The sequence below is a fragment of the Malaya genurostris genome, chromosome 1 (genome assembly GCF_030247185.1).
Source record: "Malaya genurostris strain Urasoe2022 chromosome 1, Malgen_1.1, whole genome shotgun sequence".
Classification (NCBI taxonomy): Eukaryota; Metazoa; Arthropoda; class Insecta; order Diptera; family Culicidae; genus Malaya; species Malaya genurostris.
In genome coordinates this window covers 27709445-27736096 of record NC_080570.1, presented here as the reverse complement: position 1 = coordinate 27736096, position 26652 = coordinate 27709445, and the positions used below count along the sequence as shown (strand labels likewise).

Below are 26652 nucleotides of genomic sequence, written 5' to 3'. Positions count from 1 at the left end.
GAAATTTTTTCGGGCATTTTTTCGTGCAGTTTATTCAAGCAGCTTTTTGAAGTGTTTTTTTCAAGTAATTTTTTGAGCTAGCTTTTCAGGCATTTTTTCCTTTTTTTATGTTTTTTAAAGCTATTTAATTAATTTTTTCGAGCAGTTTTGTTTTGAAAAAGTTTGAACAGGTTTGTAAACAGTTTTTCTGTGCCATATATGTGCAGTTTTATGATTTTTTCGAGTAACTTTTGAACATTGTCAACGTGCAATTTTGCAATAGTTTTTGTGAGTACTTTTTTAGCAGTTCCTTCAAACAGCTTCTAGAGAAATTTTTTTCCAGCAGTTTATTCGAATAAATCTTTCAATTTTTTATCTGAATTTTGAGCAGTTTTTTTTCGACCAAATTTCTCGAGTATTTTCCGTGCAATTTTTCAAGCTTTTTTTTTCGAGTAGTTTTTCGAAAAAATTTTACGAGAAGTTTTTCCAGCCGATTTTTAGCAGTTTGTTGAGCAGATTCTTTGGAGCAGTTTATTTCAAAATTTTTTTCTAACAGCAGCTTTTTTAGAATTTTTTTGAAGCAGCTTTTTTTAGAATTTTTCGAGTAGTTTTTTCAAGTAGTTATTTCTATCAGCTTTTTCTTCAATTGTTTTCGAGAAATTTTCAAGCATTAGTGTTAAGCAATGTGTTTAGGCAGTTTTTTGATCAGTTTTTTTTCTGAGTAGTTACCTCAAACAATTTTCATTTTAATTTTTTCGAGCAGTTTTCTCCAGTCCAGTTTTCAGAAGTAGTATTCGAGTAGTTTTTCGAGAAGATTCTCGGAAGTTTTTTCAATCTGTTTCTTACAGAAATGTTACGAAGCAGTATATTTTCATGCAAAATTTGTGCAATTTCATAAGTTTTTTCGAGAAACTTTTGAGCGCTTTCAACGTGCTATTTTGTAGTAAATTTTGTTAGTATCTTTTTGAATAAGTTTCTTTAAGCAGCTTCTGGAGCAATTTTTTCTAGCAGTATATTTGAATATTTTTTTTCAAATAGAGTTTTTATCTGAATTTTTCTAGCTGTTTTTTAACATTCTTTTGATCAAATTTTTCGAGTAAGATTTAAAGTAATTTTTTGATAATTTTTCGAACAGTTTTGCTAAGCAGTTTTCCGTTAAATTTTTCGAACGGATTTTACGAGCAGTATTTCCAGCAGATTTTTTGAGCACATGGTTGAACAGATTATTCGAAGCAGTTTATTTCTGCCTTTTTTTCAAACGATTTCTTGAGTAAATTTATTGAGATTTTTTGAGAATTTTTCGAGTAGTTTCGTTAAACCCAAGTTTCCCAATATAGTTCTTATAGAAATTTCACGATGCAGTATATTCGAGCAGCGTTTTAGAGTAGTTTCTGTTTCGAACAAGTCTTGGTGAAATTTTTTCGGGCATTTTTTCGTGCAGTTTATTCAAGCAGCTTTTTGAAGTGTTTTTTTCAAGTAATTTTTTGAGCTAGCTTTTCAGGCATTTTTTCCTTTTTTTATGTTTTTTAAAGCTATTTAATTAATTTTTTCGAGCAGTTTTGTTTTGAAAAAGTTTGAACAGGTTTGTAAACAGTTTTTCTGTGCCATATATGTGCAGTTTTATGATTTTTTCGAGTAACTTTTGAACATTGTCAACGTGCAATTTTGCAATAGTTTTTGTGAGTACTTTTTTAGCAGTTCCTTCAAACAGCTTCTAGAGAAATTTTTTTCCAGCAGTTTATTCGAATAAATCTTTCAATTTTTTATCTGAATTTTGAGCAGTTTTTTTTCGACCAAATTTCTCGAGTATTTTCCGTGCAATTTTTCAAGCTTTTTTTTTCGAGTAGTTTTTCGAAAAAATTTTACGAGAAGTTTTTCCAGCCGATTTTTAGCAGTTTGTTGAGCAGATTCTTTGGAGCAGTTTATTTCAAAATTTTTTTCTAACAGCAGCTTTTTTAGAATTTTTTTGAAGCAGCTTTTTTTAGAATTTTTCGAGTAGTTTTTTCAAGTAGTTATTTCTATCAGCTTTTTCTTCAATTGTTTTCGAGAAATTTTCAAGCATTAGTGTTAAGCAATGTGTTTAGGCAGTTTTTTGATCAGTTTTTTTTCTGAGTAGTTACCTCAAACAATTTTCATTTTAATTTTTTCGAGCAGTTTTCTCCAGTCCAGTTTTCAGAAGTAGTATTCGAGTAGTTTTTCGAGAAGATTCTCGGAAGTTTTTTCAATCTGTTTCTTACAGAAATGTTACGAAGCAGTATATTTTCATGCAAAATTTGTGCAATTTCATAAGTTTTTTCGAGAAACTTTTGAGCGCTTTCAACGTGCTATTTTGTAGTAAATTTTGTTAGTATCTTTTTGAATAAGTTTCTTTAAGCAGCTTCTGGAGCAATTTTTTCTAGCAGTATATTTGAATATTTTTTTTCAAATAGAGTTTTTATCTGAATTTTTCTAGCTGTTTTTTAACATTCTTTTGATCAAATTTTTCGAGTAAGATTTAAAGTAATTTTTTGATAATTTTTCGAACAGTTTTGCTAAGCAGTTTTCCGTTAAATTTTTCGAACGGATTTTACGAGCAGTATTTCCAGCAGATTTTTTGAGCACATGGTTGAACAGATTATTCGAAGCAGTTTATTTCTGCCTTTTTTTCAAACGATTTCTTGAGTAAATTTATTGAGATTTTTTGAGAATTTTTCGAGTAGTTTCGTTAAACCCAAGTTTCCCAATATAGTTCTTATAGAAATTTCACGATGCAGTATATTCGAGCAGCGTTTTAGAGTAGTTTCTGTTTCGAACAAGTCTTGGTGAAATTTTTTCGGGCATTTTTTCGTGCAGTTTATTCAAGCAGCTTTTTGAAGTGTTTTTTTCAAGTAATTTTTTGAGCTAGCTTTTCAGGCATTTTTTCCTTTTTTTATGTTTTTTAAAGCTATTTAATTAATTTTTTCGAGCAGTTTTGTTTTGAAAAAGTTTGAACAGGTTTGTAAACAGTTTTTCTGTGCCATATATGTGCAGTTTTATGATTTTTTCGAGTAACTTTTGAACATTGTCAACGTGCAATTTTGCAATAGTTTTTGTGAGTACTTTTTTAGCAGTTCCTTCAAACAGCTTCTAGAGAAATTTTTTTCCAGCAGTTTATTCGAATAAATCTTTCAATTTTTTATCTGAATTTTGAGCAGTTTTTTTTCGACCAAATTTCTCGAGTATTTTCCGTGCAATTTTTCAAGCTTTTTTTTTCGAGTAGTTTTTCGAAAAAATTTTACGAGAAGTTTTTCCAGCCGATTTTTAGCAGTTTGTTGAGCAGATTCTTTGGAGCAGTTTATTTCAAAATTTTTTTCTAACAGCAGCTTTTTTAGAATTTTTTTGAAGCAGCTTTTTTTAGAATTTTTCGAGTAGTTTTTTCAAGTAGTTATTTCTATCAGCTTTTTCTTCAATTGTTTTCGAGAAATTTTCAAGCATTAGTGTTAAGCAATGTGTTTAGGCAGTTTTTTGATCAGTTTTTTTTCTGAGTAGTTACCTCAAACAATTTTCATTTTAATTTTTTCGAGCAGTTTTCTCCAGTCCAGTTTTCAGAAAAGTTTTTGGAGAAATTTTAATAAGTTATTCATACAGATCTTTCAAGTAGTTTTTTTGAGAAGTTTTTCCAAGAAGTTTTCTCGAACAATTTTTCGAACGTTCCAGTTTTTTCAAGCAGTTTTCCGGAAGTTTTTTCAATCTGTTTTTTTAGAATATTTACTATGCAGTATATTCGAGCAGCGTTTTGGAGAGTTTTCGAGCAGCTCTTGGTGCAATTTTTTCTGGCATTCTTTCGTGCAGTTTTATCGAGTAGTTTATTTGAGTAATTTTTTCGAGCTGGGTTTTCAAGCAATTTTTTTTGCATTTTTGGAAATTTTTTCAAGCTATTTCGAGCAGGTTTTTTTCAAGTAGCTTTTTTTGCATTTTTTTCAAGCAACTTTTTCTCTAAGTTAGCACAGGAATTTTTTTAGCAGATTTTTTTTTGATAGTTTGAAAAGATTTGTCAAGTAGTTCATCCGTGCAATATTTGTGCAGTTTTCTGAGTTTTTTCGAAATTTTTTTTTTGCAGTCAACGTGCAATTTTTAGTAGTTTTTGGAAGTATTTTTTTGAATAAGTGTTTTCAAGCAGCTCTGTAGCAATTTTTTCTAGCAGTGAATAATTTTTTCAATATGTTTTTTATCAGACTTTTCGATCAGTTTTTTATCAAATTTCTCGAGTAATTTTTTAAAAACAAATTTCTGAGAACTTTTCGAGTAGTTTTGTCAAGCAGTTTTGTCGAGTAGTTCTTCGAACAGATTTTATGAGTAGTTTTTCAAGCAGATTTTTTGAGTTTGTTTAGCAGATTTTTTGGAGAAGTTTATTTAAGTATTTTTTTAACAATTTCTTGAAGCAGCTTCCTTGAGAATTTTTCGAGTAGTTTTTTCGAGGAGTTTTTTCTAGCAGCTTTTTCTTGAAGTGTTTTTGAGAAATGTTCAAACATTACTGTTTAGCAATGTTTTTAAACAGTTTTTTGATCAGCTATTCTGAGTAGTTGCTTCAAACAATTTTAGTTTTAGTTTTTTCGAGCAGTTTTCTAAGGTCAAGTCTTCAGAAAAGTTTTTGGAGCAATTTTTCAATAAGTTATTCGTACAGATCTTTCGAGTAATTTTTTCGAGAAGTTTTTCCAAGAAGTTTTCTCGAACAATTTTTCGAACTTTCCAGTTTTTTCAAGCAGTTTTCCCGAAGTTTTTTAAATCTGTTTCTTACACAAACTTTACAAATCAGTATATTCGAGCAGCTTTTTAGGAAGCTTTTGAGCAAATATTATTGCTTTTTTCCAGGTATTTTGTCGTGCAGTTTATTCGAGTAGTTTATTCAAGTAATTTTTCCAAACTGGGTTTTTCAAGCAATTTTTTCGAAATTTTTTAAGCTATTTCGAGCAGGGTTTTGAAGTAGTTTTTGCAATTTTTCAAACAACTCTTTCTCTAAATTTCGAATTTTTCGAGCAGTTTTGTTTTTGAGAAAGTTTGAGATTTGTCAAGTAGTTTTTCCATGCAATATTTGTGCAATTTCTTGAGTTTTTTCGAGAAACTTTTGAGCATTGTCAACGTGCATTTTTGTAGTAATTTTTGTCAGTATCTTTTATAATAAGTTCTTCAAGCAGCCTCTGGACCAGTTTTTTCTAGCAGTTTATTCGAATTTTTTTTTAATTAGCTTTTTTATCAGTAATTTCGATCAGTTTATTTTTCGATCAAATTTCTCGAGTAATTTTTTTAACAATTTTTCTGAGGTATTTTCGAACAATTTTGTCAAGCAGTTTTTTCGAGTAGTTTTTTATCAGTATTTTAGTTTCGATCAAATTTCTCCAGTAATTTTTTTAGCAGTTTCATTCAGCATTTCTCGAGCAATTTTGTCAAGCAATTTTTCCGAGTAATTTTTCGAAAAAATTTACGAGTAGTTTTTCCAGTAGATATTTTGAGCAGATTCTTTGGGGCAGCTTATTTCAGAAATTTTTTCGAACAATTTCTTAAAGAAGCTTTCTTAAGAATTTTTCGAGTAGGTTTGTCAAACAGTTTTGTCAAACAATTTTTCGAGCAGTTATTTTCAAGCAGCTTTTTTTTAAGTGATTTCCAGCAATTTACGAGCATTGGTGGTGAGCAATGTTTCTGAGCAGTTTTCCGAGCAGTTTTCTCGAGAGGGTTTTTCAAATAGTTATTAATTTTGGTTAGATTCTACATAAATGTATTTCTATTGTGTTTGTTTACTTTTTATTATAATAAATAGGTATAGGATTCGCTCGAACTAAGGAACAACTTTTCGAAGTGTGGAAAAACATTTCAGATTTATTCGTATTGACGACATCGATTTATATTGTTCCACAGAAAAAGAAAGAATTTTTGAAGGACCAAAAATTGTGCTCGGTTTAATTAGTGCTCAATTGGTTTATTTTAAGTAAATTGGTGTGATGCTTCTTCTACGCTTGATTTATTTCAATTGACTCATCTCGCTATATTGTACACTGGTAATCATGAGTGGTGAATATACATGACCGATCTTTTCCGATCTCTGATAATTTCTACCTGAAGCCAACGACAAGCTACTACGAAACAATGATAAGAAACAACGGGTGGTAGAAAGAGATGTTTGAAATCCGTTTTCTGTGGTTGCCAGAATACAACCTAAAGGCTTGAACATATATCTCTGACATTACTCACCCGTCTTATTTTAATCTAAACGAAACTTTGCGAAACATTAGTGACGAGTCGGCATCACGTAGCCCGCAATGAGCCGAAAGAAATGAATAATTTAATTGTAAGGATGCTTCAATGATGTAAACACTGATTTAATATTCGACTTGTTTCGAATGTATGATGGCGGAGATAAAATTGAACAGCAAGCACTGAAACCGAAAGGTGACTTAATCTGACTTAGTGTGACGCAAATGTAGTAACAAAAAGCTACTACGTAAATAAACGCTCCATGTGACACACTTAATTATGCCACTAATAAGCTTACGAACGAATGCATATCATTTATTCAGGAATCGCTGTCTAAAACCAACAATGATGCAACCCGTTTTCCGGATTCCCATCACCAGCTTCTTGTATAGCGACCATGGTCGAACAGTCTAAAAACACTGACTTTACGAAATAGACAGTGCATCTAAATACTCCCCCCCACCTCTCCTGCCCCCTTCCAAAAAAACACTACATTATTCATCACGGACACGGTCTGGGAGGGAGATTCGCCAAAAACCACCTCATAATATTCACGGACCCTCAAAACGGTTGACGGTCCAGTGTTTCAATCTCGCAGACAGGACACATATGCAGTTCCGAACAAGCGTCGCTTCACGTGTGTCACGAGGTGATAATGATTTATTCATGGACTTATTATCACAAATTCATGACAGATAATCACTTCCTATCCGCAGCAAATGCAACTTATTCAGCCATCGCCAGTCAGCCAGCCAATGCAAACGCTGACCGCACGGGCAGCCAACGGTTCTCATCGGCTGAGGATATTCCCGGATCCGGTATGTGTGCAGGCGTACCTGGTAGCTCAGTCTCAGGGTCTATTCTGAAATCATGCGGTTTCAATTCTGTGGCTACGCATGAGATGCGATATAGTTATAGAGTCATAAAAGAGGGGAAAAGCGGCGGGTTCTCGTCGGAAATTTTGCATTGGTATTCCGTCTTCGGTTTTTAACGTTTGAAATATAGATCCTTTGGCGTCATCTCAAGGTTCATGAGGAATCACATTATATTTTGACTGTATCAGTAAGTTAGTTTTGATTAAGGCAATTGCAATTTGCAAAGTGATATATGATATTACTAAATATTTTCTTATTCTACTCAGCGAGGACCGACTCGTTGTGTGAGTCATTCAGATGAATGAAATCATTTGCTTCCTTCTTCCAACCGGTAGCCCGGATAACCAATGGACAATAGTATTCCCTTGGCCACTGCGCCTCCCCACCCGTCGCCATCCATCGTTTGAGTTGGGTTAAGATTTTAATCAACCAAATAGGAAAATCGAAGTTCTATTCTGCACACCCGAAAATGTCTGTCTGATCATCCCGAATAAAGAAGGTGCAATTTCTAGCCGGCCTAATCCTTAGAGCTTTCGAACGGACCGAACAGGTTGATATCGTATTTATTTTAATACAACACTAACGAATTGGCACGGTAAATATTTACCAACTTGATTCGATGAAATACATCAAACCCTCTACCCAAACACATATATTCGGTGAATGAGAACTGAACTTGTGGTAAATCCGTCAAAGGTATAGCAGAAAGCGTGTTTCATATTAGCTCAATTGTTTTCGAGAGGGGAAATAGATTGTGCGTACACAATAACAATTACGTTAATTAAAATACGTCAACTGTCACATGTGGACTGTGGCTAGAAATGTATCGAATCGAATGGAATACTGCTAAACAGAACTGTCACAATATAGCTTTTGTCGGATTTCATGAGTTTCTGGACATTTTGCTAATTGGAAAACTTATTTCAATACAAATCATACCAATTTGGAAGTTCCCATTTTAGAGCTGTGACAGCAACCGTTTTTTTTTCTACACCAAATTGAATTGAGTATGTCAATTTAATACGTAACAGGATAATAATATTCTTATCAAAGCGATGCAAATCGAAGTTGTAAACGAGTTACTAAATTTCCAAAAAAGATTGCAAGCAAGGATTTCAACAAGCTTAGATTGCTGTCAGAGTGAAAGCGTCACGCGAAGCGTCGAGGCACGCGTGCGAGCTAGTTGCATTTGATCAAAGCAAAACTGTAAGGGTGAAGCCAGAGTGGGAGCGACGACAAGCGACGCGAAGCGATGCGATGCGTAACTAGAAAATTTTCAATGCTACATAGTAGCCATAGTAAAAGCAACTAGAAGTGATGCTCAAAAGCATCACAGGAAAAAAATTGACATTTTTATTCGTTGTTAAAGTTTCAAAAGAATGGATTCGGACGAAGAGTTTTTTATGTCCGAGGGCGCACGCAACTATTTCTTCGGAAATCATAAAAGAGTTCGGAATTCATCCCATTAATCGAAACAGTAGAAAGTTCGGTGAATATCACCATCTGTATGAAGAATTGCTCACAGATTCTCGAAAAATTTCATGACTATACTAACCAGTAGTTCCTAATATTTCCAAAACTTCTTCACAGGAACCTGTTTCCGGTAATTACGATATCGCTGATCCCAGAGCGTATTTCGTTTTAAAATAGCACCGATTAGCGCTTCAACATCAATCGAATTATCTTGTTCCGTCATGGCAAAAATCAATTCAACCTCTGTTCGCTCGTAGATTGCGTGAAAAACTTTGCACGTGGTGCTTGGTCGCTTGTTGCGCTGAAAGTCACTACGCAACGTATCGTGTTTACTGTGGCATGCATGTTTTTTTTTTCTTTAAATGGACGAAATTCGATCGTGCTTCGCCATGCGAATAATACCAATAGAACTATTAAAAACAATTTACTTTGTTAAATATGTCAAAAGTGTTTGTCGCACCGTTTCAGATATACAAAGCGTTTTTGTGGCAACCCCCTTAAAATCAATTTTTTATTCATAACTTGTTTCAAGTTATTTTTTATGCATACTTTGTTTAGAATAATTGAAGAAAATAAAAAATCCAATATATGTTGTTTCCTGGCAAAGTTATACAACATTTTACCTTTTTTACCTATGATAAAACCTAACAGCGAAGCGAAATATGCAACTTTATGCAGCTGATTTTTACAAAATTTATAGGAAAAGATATGCCCAATACTATAATAAAAAATCTAAGTGGAACTCGATGGAACTTTTTTTTGGGCCATTCCAAAGTTAGTTTCAGTTATTGAATTATGACAACCCCCTTTAAACTAGTTTTCTAATCATAACTTGTTTCAAGTTATTTTTTTACATATTTTGTTTGGAATAATTGTAGAAAATATAAAATCCCATAATTTTGTAGAAGGTATTGCATAGGTTTATTCTTTTCTGAAAAAGTTATGCATCATTTTACCTACTTTTACCTAGGAAACCTTGTACCGAAGCGAAATATGTAATTTAATGCAGCAAACTTTTACAATACTTTTAGGAAATTATATTCCTAATTCAATTTATTTTATAATAAGAATATCCTGAGTACTATTCGTGTGACACATTTTCACTATCTGCTATTTCTGTAACTCACTTTGGCAGTGAGCGTAGAGATGAGCAATTCGAATCTTTAAAGTGAGCTGATAGCTCACAGCTCATTTTAAAAGAACCGCAGCTCACCAGTTCACCGTACTGGTAAGCAGGGATGCCAGGTTCACAGAATAATCTGTGTTCCATAGATTTTCAACCTTTTGCACAAATTAAAAAAATTGCACAGATTTTCACAGATTTCTGAAAATGGTCACAGATTTACACAGATTCTGAAATCGATCACAGATTTTGAAATTGATCACAGTTTAGCACCAAAAATTACAGAGCGTTAGGAAATAGTGAGACCTTTTTTTATCTTACCAAAATGATTCCGATCAGCTATTATGGAAACGGGGAAACGTGCACAGATTTAGCACAGACAGGTTTTTGGCTTCATCACAGATTTTTTAAAAAACGACCTAGCATCCCTGCTGGTAAGGTGGAAACAAGCTACAAGCTGAACGGATTTTCGGCTCTTGAAGAGTGAGTTATAAATGAGAAGCAATGTGTGCAGGAGCTTTTGTTCGTTTTTCCAAATGTGTATTTATCCTTCTTTAACAGATTGAATAAGCCGTTGTCAACAAGAAATCTTACCTCTCACTCAGTAGGCTAAGGTACATTCAGGGATGCCACTTTTGAAGATATTCTCAAATATGACATAATAATAATTCACAAACAAGTTAAATCGCATAGCATTGTTCTTTGTGCATCAATTATTTCGATCATGCATATGAAAGAAAAACGGTGCTCAAAAAAAACCTTCAGTTCCATTTAAATGAGCTGATGAGCTGATACATTAAATCGATTCCCATCAGTGAGCTGCTCACCAGTATGAGTTACTTCGCACATCTCTAAGTGAGCGTCGCACGATGAACATATCATCTTAAATAACGTGTTGCTTCGCGATAACTCAATTTATTTACACGTTTAAAAATGAAATCTCTTCGTAAAAGTTTGTACTTTTGCAATATTTTTTCATATTTTGATTGGAAAACATTTTTCCATTTTTTCAATATGTGTTGAACTTTTGATAATTTTTTGGATTTTCAATATTTGAAAAGGCCTAAAAAATTGCATCGAGTTCCACTTAGATTTTTTATAATATTGTTAATTGTCAAAAAGTAAACAAAATAAAAATCCCAACAATTTGCTTAAGTTGCGCATGCAAGCATAAGCATGTTTATGCGTGTTTACGCGCACTTTGTAGTAGATAATTAGATAATAGAGGTAGATTCTACGTAGATAAATCCAAAAAAATTGTTTTTAAAATAAAGTGAATATATCTCAAAAAATAATATTTTTTACACTATTTATATCTTCAGCAAAAACACTTCAAATTTTTTTTTCTTTAAAATGAGATAGAAAAAACAAATTTTTTTGTGAAAAAAAAATTATTTTAATTCGAAATTGGTGCTACCCCCTTAACAAAAGTTAAGGTGCCACTTTCAAAAGAAGCGTATTATAATCTTGTAAAACTTCTTCGAAGACACGTTAGCTCTTAAAAATCAGTGAAAGTCAGTACAGACTTTTGAAAGTCTTCTTCCAGTTTTGGACCACAGTGCGACTGTTCAACAACGACTGATTTTTCAATATTTTCTTGTTCGCCTTAAAAAAAACATCACGACAGTTTGTTTGTCGCTCAGAATGTACATCGGATGAAAACATTCTACATAATCATAATTCTGTTCGACATCCGGATTATCTTTCGGATTATTTAACTTTGGATGTCCAGTACTAAAACAACGGATCACTTTCGGTTCAAATTTCGACATGGCCATGTTGTCTAGTTGTTTGAAGCAGACCGATAAATATTTTACAGTATGCATGATTCGTGAAAATCCCTGCTGCTGACTGGGATGTAAATCTGTTTCGAAATGGAATTACCGCTGAAAGATATTTTATTGAAATTATAATCAATGTTTTAGTTTGAATTGAGTTTGAAACATTTTTGCTTATTTAGATAATCTATAGAAGAAATTAAATTCAAAGTTTCAGTTCTATTCGAACATCAGAAATGCCAGTAAACGCATTAATTCTACAAACTACAGAGTTGAATTTCAAGTAACTTCAGTATTATCAAACTAGACTACATGCAGTCTTGGCATATTAGACTAGATAATTGTTGCTTCGAGCTGAAATTTTGCTGTAACAGCAAGGCACTGATAACATTCTAGTTTACATTAACTTTCCGTGCTTGTGCGTACCAGCACAGGTCCCGTGCAATGTAGGTATATTTTAAGTTGGACTAAACATATATGCATGTTGAATTCAGCTGCATCTAAATGTCCATATTGTCCGGGCCAAAGGATGACCGATTTCTGCGATACCAAGTTGCCTATTACCGCTGGAAGAGGCGGTACACATCGGAATTAAGATCATCTTCAAGATCCTTCCGTGTAAACAACCGCTTGTTAACGGGTGTGTTGTTCGTTTATGTGTTTGTGGATCTGTGCACGTGCACCAGGGACCGGAATTCAGTTCGAAGATAGTATGTATATGCAGTTTCTCAGTGCATCATGTATGTTTATTGAACGGAAATCTATTCAAAGCGTTACACACCTACAATGCACTCGGGGACAACATCGTTCCGACAATGTTATGATTACCGGCTGATGCCCATGACAAACGGAATGCTGTTATATTTGATAATACAAACTATGCTATTAACGATGGTTTCTTTAGCTACGTTGGTGTTTCACAGAATAGAACGATTATTCCGGTCAGGCTTTGCTGCTTTTGAACCATGCTGTTTTGAGCAGAGAGGTTCGAAGAATTGTTCTAAAGACTGTCCCGGAAAGTATGGACGCAACCAAAAACCGCTGCCATTTCGCAATGGTTCAGAATCTGTCAATTTTTATGGCTGCGTCCTGTCGTTTACCCTCTTCTATAACCACTTGTGCAGTTGTTTATCCGTTTTCAATAGTTTGTTCGAAAGCTGTACAATACGATTCTTGCTGGAAATGGAAAACGGCTTCCTGGGGATACGTTTGTTCCAGTTTAAAGATGCTAAATTTTCTTCAAGAACTTACAAACTAGCATTGATTCTAGAGTGAATAAGAAACAATCGTTTCATTCGTAAACCACATAATCAATCTGATTTTTAATGTTCAACTTGGCATCATAAATAATGCTCAAGTCTTTTACGAACGGCTCACGTTTCAGCACTTTTTTGAAAGGTTATACTCTTATTTAATTATCGAGATAGACTAAAAATACTAACGGCCCCAAGTGACTGCCCTGATGTACTGCAGAGCTCCAGGGTGCCTGCGGAAGGGATTGTAAATATCACGCAGCGTTGATGGTTGAACATCCCCTAGAATCATAGCGTTTTTAAGATTCAATACATTGTGAAATCAGGTAAGTTTTTCTCGAAGTTCTTCTCTCGTTCTCTGTATTGCATTATACTTTGTATTGTTCATCAGTTAAACTTTGAAAAGGACCGCAGTTTTAGTCAAATTTAAACTGCTCGATAAAAACAAATTACTAGTCCGTCAAATTATAAACTAAAGTTAAAATAATCCGCGAGATAAACCACAGCTAAAGAGAACTCTTAATAAAAGACTTCTTGACAAAAAAGGTAGTTCAAGCCGGGTATAAATAGATCAATATAAACGTAAACCTCTTGAAAAATCTGCTCAACAGTAACGCTCGAAAAACTTCTTTAAAAACTGCCAGAGGAAACTGTTTAAAAGAAACTGTTCACAAGAATACTAGAAAAAACTTCTCATCAATAATGCTCAAAAAGATTGTTCGAAAAACCATTCAAAAAACTGCATGAAAAAACAGCTCTTAAAAACTTTTTGGAACACAATTAATCGTAAAACTGTACGAAAAAACAGACAAAAAATTGTTTAAAAATTTGCTCGTCGGCAATGCTTGAAACACTATTAAAAAACTGTTTGAAAAACTGTTCGAATAACCTACTTGTCAACAAAACTCTGCAAACTACTCGAGAAATCGAAAAAAGTACTCGAAATACTGCTTGAAAATATACTAAAATAAACTGCTCGTCGTAAATTCTCATACCAGCTCTTGATAAAATTGTTAGAAAAATCTGCTCGTCAACAATGCTTTAAAAACTGTTGAGAAAACCACTCGAAAAAAACTACTTTGCACCAACACCCTTCGAAGCTTGAAAACCAATGCTCAAAAAAACTGCATAAAAAAACAACTAAAAACTTCGAAAAAACTGCTCGATAAAAATTAATCGTAAAACTGCTCGAAAAAAGCTCTAAAAAATAACTGCGATGCGTTTTGCGAGCAAAAACTGCTTGAAAAATTTAAGTAATTTTACTTGCAAAAGTAGCACGAATAAAACTGCTAGAAACCTGTTCGTCAATAAAAAAAACTGTGAAAACTACTCGAAAAATTTACTCAAGAACTCAACTTTCGAAAAAAATGCTAAAATAAACTGCTCGTCAGCAATACTCGATAAACCCTAAAAAAACTGTTTATGAAAACTGCTTAAAAACTGTTAGAAAAGCTGTTCGGAAAACTGCTAAAATAATTGCTCGAAAAGAAGATTCCAAAAACTGTTTTAAAAAAGCCATTAGAATAAACGGCTCGTCAACAATGCTTGGATAACCTATTTGAACAAATTCTTGAATGAACTGCTCAAGGAGCTCTTCGAAAAAACAGTTCAAAATTTATTATTTTTACGTTTCGTCTTTGACTCATCAGTGCAGAGCAGTTCAAATTGAACTGCTTAGTGCTAAACTCGGCAGTTCAATTTGAACCGCTAAGCAGACTAAGCAGAAATAGTCGAAAACACGTTTTCGTTTCATCCACTCGAAAATCAACTCGAAAAACCTGCTCGAACATTTCTTTGGAAAACTTAACAAACCTGCTTCAAAACTTAACAAACCTGCTCAAAAAGCTGCTCGGAAAAATTGATAAAACACTTTTCTAATGAACTGATCGCCAACAGCACTAGAAAATCTATTCGAAAAACCTGCTCGAACTTTTTTGAAAACCCTTAAAAAATTAGCTCAGAAACCTGGTTGAAAAGCTGCTCGAAAAAATAGCTAAAAAACTTATCAAATAAACTGAAACTTAACAGTACTTGAAAAACTTGCTCGAAATTTTTTTTCTGAAAACTCAACAACCTGCTTCAAAACTTAACACATCTGCTCAAAAACCTGATTGAAAAGCTGCTCGAATATTGCTTGAGAGGACTGTGCGAGGCGAACGGCGCATAGAATAAATCCGCAAAAAAATCCACTGGACGCAACAACTTTATCTACGGTATTATCGAACATCACTGGGTGCAAATCGTTAAAACTGGATGGGGGGTTTAAATAGTTAACCTGTTTAAAATCGATCAAACTGTAGATGTTCAATTTTATTTTCCGAATTTTGAATTTGCACCCCTGCGTATAAAGAGCAAAGACGAAATCCTGCGTCAATAAACTTCTAATGAAAGCCACGAGGAAAGAAAAAAAAACGGTGAAATACCGAGTCGATTCGCTATATGAAATATTTTCATTTAATCCATTAGTTGTCGGGAAAAAGTCCGCCTTTGGAACACCGGGCACCGGCATCATTGGCGGGCTTCATCTCCAATCAGCTGCGAAACGTTCGTACGCTCTTGGAGTGGTTGATGTTGTGTAATGCTTCCGGTATGGTAATTGAATTATTTCGAATAGGTAACTTCACTACAACTGCAAAATAAGTTTCCAGCAGGAGGCTGCTGGGGAAAACTTTCAAATCAAATCATACGAAGAGCAGCGGTGGTAGGTAAAGTCCTGGAAAGAAGTTTCCAACTAAACAAGTCACATACGGTGTAGATTCTACGAGTGTTTCAACGCTGAAGAAAACTTTTTCCATCTGGGACTTGCGAACTTGGAAAAATGCATGTGACACCAACCCGACCCAGTCCGGTACCCCGACGTAGTGCTTCGTCATGTATTTGATTAATTGGTATAATTGAATGGGGCATGATGGATCTGTTTACGTCAACAGTCAAAGGATGGATGGCGTGTTTCGAAAGGATTAGTTTGGAAAATGTTTGTCAATGTACCGATACGAGAAACCAAAGGAAGAAAATGGAAACTGGTAAAAGTTTTTGTTTGACGGAGCAATTGAAATAACTTTAACGCTAGTTGATCAAATTCCCAACCCAAATGATTCATTCCTTGATTGATTTTTCGCTTTATTTAGAATGACCATCCTTGATTAAAATTTTATCGCTCAAATCTCTTTGGTGACGCGAGCTGTTTTGAATGGAACTAATTTCAAAGCGTAAACCACCAATGTCCGGAAGAACCGTTCCGTTTTCCTGCCTTCCGTGGAGAATCTGTTTGGAAAGTTTCTAATTTCGTCGCCGGTTGCGGTTTACCATTCAGTTCAGCACCACCGAAACCGATGAAAAACTTTACATGCCATAATCGTCCACTTTGGTTCAAGTGTACGTATTGCACGTATGTACGCTAGGAGGAGGATTGGCAAGAATTGTAGTCAGGATGGGTTCCCGTATCCGTTGAAAGTTGAGAAGCCAACACCAAGAGATTACGTTTTGTGGTTATGACAGAACACCGAGAACTTCTTCCGGTTAGTAAAGTTCCACGTCGGGGTGCGGAGCCTATTTGCACCTAGCTTTGACTTTATACAGCCTAGCAGTTACTAGTCACTAGTTACTCGGTAGGATTGGAACAGGCTCAGACTCCTACATGTGGTGTCACATCCGTGACGGAAGAGTCCGAAAGCTGTGTACGAATAAAGTACTCATCGTTCGAGAGCAAACCGGCCACCAGCGGTTGCACAGATAGAATGTAACGAAAATTTAATTAATCTTCACAAAGTCATACACCTCGGGTTCAGCCGGTTTTGACACGGGCACTGAGGGACGCGGTACCGAGGGATGTGGGCCTTCTCGAGTGCCGATTAGACGATGTGCCATAACATAATAGATGTATAATACGGATAATTTATTATCTAAACATTCTGCCGACGTTTCGTCTCGGCGTAAAATGAAGACCACGTTGGCCTCGGTGGATTGGTCGGCTGTATAGCTTTGTCTAGTTAATTTTATTATTAGCACTTATATCGTGAATGAAGTAACTTAGCGCTTAAAGTGAAATGTGGACAGCGTAACGGGCTTTGCTTCCGTGTACCAGTGTTCTGAACTTTCATCCTAATTGTAGCTTGTAACAGAGTAGTGGAAAGAATCATGGAATCATTTTTTTTTTAAAGAATATCGATTAACAAATTGTTAGCACTTATTCATTTGCTACATGAGATTTTCAAACTCAATTTCATTCGTCTTGATATTTTGTCAATCGATAAGCCAACAACGCCACTTTGAGTAAGAATAAACCAAAACGCAGCAGCCTTCTTGAGAAAATATAAATTCGTCACATTTCCTTTTTTATAAGATTTCCTAGCTGAAGCTTGATTTACATTTTATCTGGTTATTTTGTATAGTGCGAAAAGCGGTGACGAGTTTCGCAATGCAATAATCGTCTGGAAACATCTTTTTCGCAATAATCGGACAAAAACTGTGAATGTCAGAACCGGATAAAATCTTAGCCAGAAACAAATGTTTTTTTTTTGTTTTCTCCCTTTCTCATCTAGAAAGACTATCGAATTACTGTGAAACCCGAATTTTGAACCGAAGCACAGTGGTCAAAAACTGGAAAAAGACGGTCAAAAGTCTGTACTGACTTTCACTGATTTTTGAGAGCTAACGTATCTTCGAAGCAGTTTTACAAGATTATATTACGCTTCTTTTGAAAGTGGCACCTTAAATTTTGTTAAGAAGGTAGCACCAATTTCGAATAAAAATAATTTTTTTTTCAAAAAAAATTTTTTTTTTCTATTTTATTTTGCAGAAAAAAAGATTTGAAATATTTTTGTTGAAGATATAAATAGTGTAAAAAAATTATTTTTTGAGATATATTCACTTTATTTTAAAAACAATTTTTTTGGATTTATCTACGTAGAATCTACCTCTATTACCTAAGTATCTACTACAAAGTGCGCTTAAACACGCATAAACATGCTTATGCTTGCATGCGCAACTTAAGCAAATTGTTGGGATTTTTATTTTGTTTACTTTTTGACAATTAACAATATTATAAAAAAATCTAAGTGGAACTCGATGCAATTTTTTTAGGCCTTTTCAAAGTGGGTTTTATATATTGAAAATCCGAAAAATTATCAAAAGTTCAACACATATTAAAAAAATTTAAAAATGTTTTCCAATCAAAATATGAAAAAGTATTGCAAAAGTACAAACCTTTACGAAGAGATTTCATTTTTAAACGTGTAAATAAATTGAGTTATCGCGAAGCAACACGTTTTTTTAAGATGATATATTGGTCGTTCGAGGCTCACTTAGAGATGTGCGAAGCAGCTCATACTGGTGAGCAGCTCCGAACCGATCAGCTCACTGATGGGAATAGATTCAATGTATCAGCTCATCAGCTCATTTAAATGGAACTGAAGGTTTGTTTTGAGCGCCGTTTTTCTTTCATATGCATGATCGAAATAATTGATGCACAAAGAACAATGCTATGCGAACTAACTTGTCTGCGAATTATTATTATGTCATATTTGAGAATATCTGCAAAATTGGCATCCCTGAATGTACCTCAGCCTACTGAGTGAGAGATAAGATTTCATATTGACAACGGCTCATTCAATCTGTTGAAGAAGGATAAATACACATTTGGAAAAACGAACAAAAGCTCCTGCACACATTGCTTCTCATTTATAACTCGCTCTTCAAGAGCCGAAAATCCGTTCAGCTTGTAGCTTGTTTCCACCTTACCAGCAGGGATGCTAGGTCGTTTTTTAAAAAATCTGTGATGAAGCCAAAAACCTGTCTGTGCTAAATCTGTGCACGTTTCCCCGTTTCCATAATAGCTGATCGGAATCATTTTGGTAAGATAAAAAAAAGGTCTCACTATTTCCTAACGCTCTGTAATTTTTGATGCTAAACTGTGATCAATTTCAAAAATCTGTGATCGATTTCAGAATCTGTGTAAATCTGTGACCATTTTCAGAAATCTGTGAAAATCTGTGCCATTTTTAATGCTGTGCAAAAGGTTGAAAATCTGTGGAACACAGATTAACCTGTGAACCTGGCATCCCTGCTTACCAGTGCGGTGAACTGGTGAGCTGCGGTTCTTTTAAAAAGAGCTGTGAGCTATCAGCTCTTTTTAAAGATTCGATTTACTGGAATAGCTCAGGAACGAATTGCTCATCTCTACGCTCACTGACAAAGTGAGTTACAGAAATAACAGACGCGTGACACCCTCCGTACGGCCATAGTGAAAATGAGTCACACGAATAGTACTCAGGATATTCTTATTATAAAATAAATTGGATTAGGAATATAATTTCCTAAAAGTATTGTAAAAGTTTGCTGCATTAAGTTGCATATTTCACTTCGGTATAAGGCTTCCTAGGTAAAAATAGGTAAAATGATGTATAACTTTTTCAGAAAAGAATAAACCTATGCAATACCTTCTACAAAATCATGGGATTTTATAATTTCCACAATTATTCCAAACAAAATATGTAAAAAAAATAACTTGAAACAAATTATGATTAGAAAACTAGTTTTAAGGGGGTTATCATAATTCAATAACTGAAACTAACTTTGGAATAGCCTAAAAAAAAGTTCCATCGAGTTCCACTTAGAATTTTACCTTTTTACCTATTTTTATATATATAAAAAATAGGTATAGAATTCGCTCAAACTTTCGAAAATTTTTCCGAGGCCCGGAGGGCCGAATGACGTATACCAATCGATTCAGCTCGACGAACTGAGCAAATGTCTGTGTGTGTGTGTGTGTGTGTGTGTGTGTGTGTGTGTGTGTGTGTGTGTGTGTATGTGTGTGTGTCCGTATGTGTGTTGTCAACTAAGAGGTCGAGATCTCAGAGATGGCTGGACCGATTTTCATCAAACTAGTCGCAAATGAAAGGTCTCCCCGTCACCCAAAACGCTATTGAATGGTTTTGAGATCGGATGTTTACTTTTTGAGTTATACAAAGTTTTATGTCAAAATTTTCAGTTTTTTGACAGTATCTGTCACAATTGACCTTGAAAGCAGAATATGTTTTCAGACTTAGATTCCGCACGGTAATACCTATCCAACAAGCCATAGATTGTTAAAATCCGTCCATTTTTAACGGAGATATCGAAATTTTTCTGTAAGCGACTTTTCCCCCTATTCCAGCAGTAGGAGTTTTGAGCGCTGTATGACAAAGAAATGCTTGGGAGCAACGGAAAACACGATTTTTTATACTGTTACATACAATTGTTTCTAAGAACCAAAAGGATTGTGTACAGCATTCTTTTTCATGACATTTAGCCTCGGACCGATTTTGGCACGGCTCGTTTTTGGCAACATAATCGTTCGAATATGACATATATAAACCAGATGATGGCAGAATTTTTTTTAATTATTTTGTTTTAAACTACTTACAGCAATAAATGCTGGAACAACATAACATCCATATACCATTCGAATCAGTTCGTCGAGATCAGCAAATGCGTGTGTGACAAATAACTTCAATTAATTTTCTCGGAAAATTTCTTTTCTACAAATTCAGATTCATACGAAAAGTCGTATGCTCCCAAACAAAGTTCCTGCATTATGTTTGGTTCCGACCTCTGGTTTCGGAACTACAGGATGATATGTGAAACGAAATCAAAATTGTGTAACTCATTTTTCTTGAAGATGGCTGAACCGATCTAAGATGCAAATGAAATCTAAGAATCATCTAAGATTCAAATGAAAAGTTTCAAAGTTCTATAAAACATCTTGCTTTTCAGTCAGATCCAACTTCCGGTTTCGGGGATTGTATAAAAATGTCTATTCCACATAATTTAATCAGGTTTATCGGGTTAGCAGATTTGGATAGTCGATAAAAAAATTAACTTTTTTCAGTTTTAGTGGTATTCAGTTGTCGATCAGAAGGCACCTAAAAATTTAATTCGTGCTATGATCTCTCAAAGATGTCTTAACTGATTTTCAAATGTTTTGAAACAAATGTAAAGTGTACAGTTACTCAGGTGAATTTATCTGACTTCGGCCATACCGCTTTTAGAATTCCGGTTCCAGTATAAAATCGTTTCTCAAAGCTCAATCGTTTTCTCAAAAAAAGCCTAATCAAATTTCAGAAACAAAAATTTTAATTAAAACAAACTTATATACAAAAATTAATTATTTTATCCAATTATGACTTCCGGTTCTCGAATTACATGATGATGAATTTTTAAAATTCAAACCGATATAGAAGATGACAATCCCGAAAAGCTTCAAAGTTGAACTCAAAACTGTTGTAATTTATTCGTCATATGGCCATACGAATCGGTTTGGGTTATGCTGGTTCCTGAATACCGGCTCTGGAAGTACCTTAAATTACCGTAAACTCAAGAGTGGAACTTACATATCATGGCATGTTTAATCAATTATCACACTTCTAGATTCAAATTCGATCCGATTTGCAGTTTCGACATTACAGAGTAATGAGTGATTAAAATCTCAAATTGTCGCTTAAAACGAGGGTCATTAAAATAATGTCATGAAAACTTAAACACCGAAGAATATTCATGCAAAAAACACATGCGGATTGATAAAAATAGGTATCATCTCACTGCTAGGTGGATTAAACACGTTTTTTATATATATAAAAAATAGGTATAGAATTCGCTCAAACTTTCTAAAAATTTTCCGAGGCCCGGAGGGCCGAATATCATATACCAATCGATTCAGCTCGATGAACTGAGCAAATGTCTGTGTGTGTGTGTGTATGTGTGTGTGTCTGTATGTGTGTTGTCAACTAAGAGGTCGAGATCTCAGAGATGGCTGGACCGATTTTGATCAAACTAGTCGCAAATGAAAGGTCTTCCCGTCACCCAAAACGCTATTGAATGGTTTTGAGATAGGATGTTTACTTTTTGAGTTATACGGAGTTTTATGTCAAAACTTTCAGTTTTTTGACAGTATCTGTCACAATTGACCTTGAAAACCAAATATGTTTTTAGACTTAGATTCCGCACGGTAATAGCTATCCAACAAGCCATAGTTTGTTAAAATCCGTCCATTTTTAACGGAGATATCAATATTTTTCTGTAAACGACTTTTCCCTTTATTCCAGCAGTAGAAGTTTTGAGCACTGTATGACAAAGAAATGCTTGGGAGCAACGGAAAACACGATTTTTATACTGTGATATACAATTGTTTCTAAGTGCCCAAAAGACTGTGTACAGCATCCTTTTTCATGACAATTTGCCTTGGACCGATTTTAGCACGGTTCGTTTTTGGCAACATAATCGTTCGAATATGGCATTTATAAACCAGATGATATCAGCATTTTCGAGTTGAAAGTAATTCCATAATTATATTGATTTAAACTACTTACATCAAAAAAAGCTGGAAGAACATAACTTCCATATACCATACGACTCATTTCGTCGAGATCAGCAAATGCGTGTGTGACAAATAATTTCACTCAATTTTTTCGGAGATGGCTAAACCGTTTTCTACAAACTCAGATTCATATGAAAAGTCGTATACTCCCAAACAAGGTTCCTGAATTACGTTTGGATCCGACTTCTGATTGTGGAACCACAGGATGATATGTGAAACGAAATTAAAACTGTGTAACTCATTTTTCTCGTAGATGGCTGAACCGATCTATGATTCAAATGAGAGGTCTTAAAATCCTATAAAACCTCTTACTTTTTAGTCAGATCCGACTTCTGGTTTAGAAAATGCAGGGTGATTAGTATAAAAATGTCCATTTCACATAAATTAATCAGGTTTATCGGGTTTGCAAATTTGGATAGTCGATTACCAAATATATTTATTTCAGTTTAAGTGGTATTCTTTTTTGGATTCGTAATGTACCCCCAAATTCAATTCGCACTACAATTTCTCAAAGATGTCTACACACTCCTCAGGTGAATTCATCTGATTTCGGCTACACCGATCTTAGAACTCCGGATCCAGTTTCGAATCGTTTCTCAAAGTTTAATCATTTTTTCAAAAAGGCCAAATCGAACTTCAAAAACAAAAACTCAAATAAAAGGACTTAAGGTCCCATACAAAATTGGTGAATTTTATCCGATTCTGGAATTACAGATGATGAATTTTTAAAATTCATACCGATATAGAAGATGTAAATTGTTTGGCGTTTTAATTTATAGCCATTCGAATCATTTTGGGTTATGCTAGTTCCTGAATACCAGCTCTGGAAGTACCATAAATAATGACGAAAAACTCTAAAGTGGAACTTACTTCGACATCTCATGGAATGTTCAAACGAATGTCACACGTTAAGATTGAAATTCGATTTGCAGATTCGAAATTACGGGGTAATGAGTGATTAAAATCTCAATTTGCCGTTTGAAACGACGATAATTAAAATAATGTCATGAGAACTAAAACACCTAAGAATATCCATGCAAAAAAACACATGCGGATTGATAAAAAAAAAGTATCATCTCACTGCTAGGTGGATTAATCACGTTTTTTTTTATAGTATTGGACATATCTTTTCCTATAAATTTTGTAAAAATCAGCTGCATAAAGTTGCATATTTCGCATCGGTGTAAGGTTTTATCATAGGTAAAAAAAGGTAAAATGTTGTATAACTTTGCCAGGAAACAACAAACCTATGCACTACCTTCAACAAAAATATGAGAATTTTTATTTTCTTCGATTATTCCGAACAAAGTATGCATAAAAAAATAACTTGAAACAAGTTATGAATAAAAAAATTATTTTAAGGGGGTTGCCACAAAAACGCTTTGTATAACCGAAACGGTGCGACCTACACGTTTGGTATAGTTGACAAAGTAAATTATTTTTAATAGTTCTAAAAGTTTGTCGAAGAAAATAATTTTCTATCTCTTCAGAAAAAAAGTTATGGTTATATTTTTTGTCAAAGTATGCCATGAACAATTAGGGATAGAATCAAATTACGCGGTATATATTTGTAAATAATTTCTTAAAAGCAACTATATACATTAAAAGAACGGTTTGGAAGCTACTGATTTATGTCCACGTTTTTATTGATTCGAACCACTGTGCGACGGCTTGAGGCTGCCGAATCGTCGTCAATGTTTCCTTATACCGTTCGATAACGCGCCATACGGTATTTCTGGGCAATTTCAGCTGTTCAGCTAGCCTAGATGCAGACCACAATGGATTTTCCAAATAACTGTGCACAATTTTTTCCGTTCTTTCGGCTTCCTTGATGATTGTTAACAAAGTACAGTAGATTTGCGGAATTTTAAAAAAATCATACGTGAAGCTGACAAAATTCCCAACACGTGGGCGCCAAGAACTTCCAAATCCGTCCACCAGGAGCGCCACAATATGAACAAAAGTTTGCTCCAATTCCAAATGAAGCAAGCTTTAATAAGATTTCGATTTGCTCTCGTTTTGATGTTTGACTTTGCTCGGGTTTCCAACGCATTTTAGAAGTGGTAAATCACTGGAATAAAAATCAAATTACACCCAGCGTTTCTAGGTTTCCAGATTCATCTGGTAAATGCCAGATTTATCTCGCTTCGCCAGACACTCTAACTAACCAGATCTGTTTTGCCAGATTTGACAAAGTTTACCAGATTTTACAAATTTTACTAGATTTTACACAATATGGTGAGATAGACAAATCCAGATGAATTTTTGAGTTTGAAAAAATAACATGGCAACTCTGGCGACACCATCTGTAAGAAAAGGGCACGAACTTATTTATACACCCGATCATAAAAAATTTTTAGGTTTTTACGGAAATACAGAACCTATTTTCCCTTCAATACCGAACCATGAAAATTGGTTGAAAACCAACAAAACGGTTTACATTGGTGTACATCGTCCATTGCTCTAGCTAAAGTGTCATTAGATTTATAATGTCACTGTCACTCAGGTTTGATAGAGCATGGAAAAACGATCAGTCGAGTAAGAATTCTTCACTTACTCCGTCTGGGAAACAATGACGGTGAGAGCAGTTCATTGTTGCTTTTTTGAATACACTGATTTGTTCAGTAATATATTTAATCGATACATCATACCTCTTTTAAATATTAATCGATATTTGTACCCTTAGTGAAATTATTGCATGTGACTTTTTCGTTGGATGTTTTTGGAACTGATATGATCTCCACATCCAAAGTCATGAAGGAAAGATATAGAAAAACTGGTTTCGTTTTGAAATTCAAAATTCAGCGCACAGCTGTTCAACTAACAGATTGATTTATGTTGTCTTTAGCAGCGTAATATATGTTAATCAGTTATTTCTTCCGGTTTCGAAATAATAAAAAATTTGCTTTTCGCGTATGCGGGAAATAACCATCGATCAGAAACATCAAGCGAATGCCAGTATTTTGTGCACTAAAGCAGATAGTAACCTTTTCCGATATTCCAGAATTAGGCAAGTCATGTCGAAGAAATTATTTTGTTATAGAGTTTTACACTTTTTCTCATTGAAAAACAAGGATTGAGTGAAGGTGAGCAATTTGAAACGTAACGTTCCTAAATGAACACGTTTTCGGAGTAATTTTCTTCCGACAGAAAGTTTCTTTCGCTCATCAGGAAAGATCATTAATCGAAATTAGGCATTTACACGAGTTACCAAAACAAATTCGCAGCCTTCCAGAGACGTCCATATTGCAGTAGGCTAACTTTGCCCGGATAGAAGAAAAAAAAAATGTTTCTCTTGTCAAACCAAAATTTGTTCAAAACCAAACAACTCGCTCGCTAGATCAACAGACGGATTTACATCGGCACCCGATCAAAAAAAGTTTCCTATTTAAATCTTAAATATGGACAAATTATGAAAAAAGTGCGCTTACATACAGACCAAAGGCAGACCGAGCTGCGTTCTTGATTACGATGTCAAAATTATGACAAACACAAATGTTTGCCAATGAAATTATGTGCTAATTACCAAGCCCGGATACAAGTGAGCTTTCCTCGGACGGACGGACGGACGGACGGCTGTTCTGCTGGTGCGGGAACGACGCTGAGCAAGTAAAATACACCGAACAACGCCCACGGAAACGATGGTATGCAACAGTCTGGACCGTATCTAGCCGAGGAATAAGATAAACATATCATTAATATATCCGTTAATGGCTCGGACTTGAAAGCTAGAATGCTTCCGGTGTCTTCTGAATTCGTATAATTACTGAAGGCGAAATAAAATTCTAATGAAGGTGCTTTGAAATGTTGACACTTAATCTGCAGTTTGTTCAAGCTCAACTAGAGTGTCATTAATGCGTTCTTGTACAATTTAACATTTAACAAAATACTGAAATAAAACATGCAATCTTAACACATTGACAGTTGATATTAGTATAGGGGTAGGGCAAACGAGGGTAAATACATACAGGTTTTAAAAAATCATTTCTAAACTAGACAATAATGCTTATAGAATACAATGGCCGAGGTTCAAAAATGAAGTAAAAGGTAAGAGGTAAAAGGTAAAAGGTAAAAGGTAAAAAGTAAAAGGTAAAAGGTAAAAGGTAAAAGGTAAAAGGTAAAAGGTAAAAGGTAAAAGGTAAAAGGTAAAAGGTAAAAGGTAAAAGGTAAAAGGTAAAAGGTAAAAGGTAAAAGGTAAAAGGTAAAAGGTAAAAGGTAAAAGGTAAAAGGTAAAAGGTAAAAGGTAAAAGGTAAAAGGTAAAAGGTAAAAGGTAAAAGGTAAAAGGTAAAAGGTAAAAGGTAAAAGGTAAAAGGTAAAAGGTAAAAGGTAAAAGGTAAAAGGTAAAAGGTAAAAGGTAAAAGGTAAAAGGTAAAAGGTAAAAGGTAAAAGGTAAAAGGTAAAAGGTAAAAGGTAAAAGGTAAAAGGTAAAAGGTAAAAGGTAAAAGGTAAAAGGTAAAAGGTATAAGGTAAAAGGTAAAAGGTAAAAGGTAAAAGGTAAAATCTCTCTCTTCTCGCGGTCCTTCAGCGTTACTGCAAGGTTGGCGCAGGCCTAGCTAGCCGCCCATAAAAAGGGCTTGCTCAGGAAGTTCAACAAGAAAATTCGGATGGATC

General features: G+C 34.5%; 1 protein-coding gene across 1 annotated transcript in view; it reads left to right on the top strand.

Annotated features, from left to right (window-relative positions):
* LOC131428017 (craniofacial development protein 2-like) overlaps positions 1 to 26652 on the top strand; it is an 80546-nt gene that overhangs the window by 23270 nt on the left and 30624 nt on the right. The window lies entirely within an intron of this gene.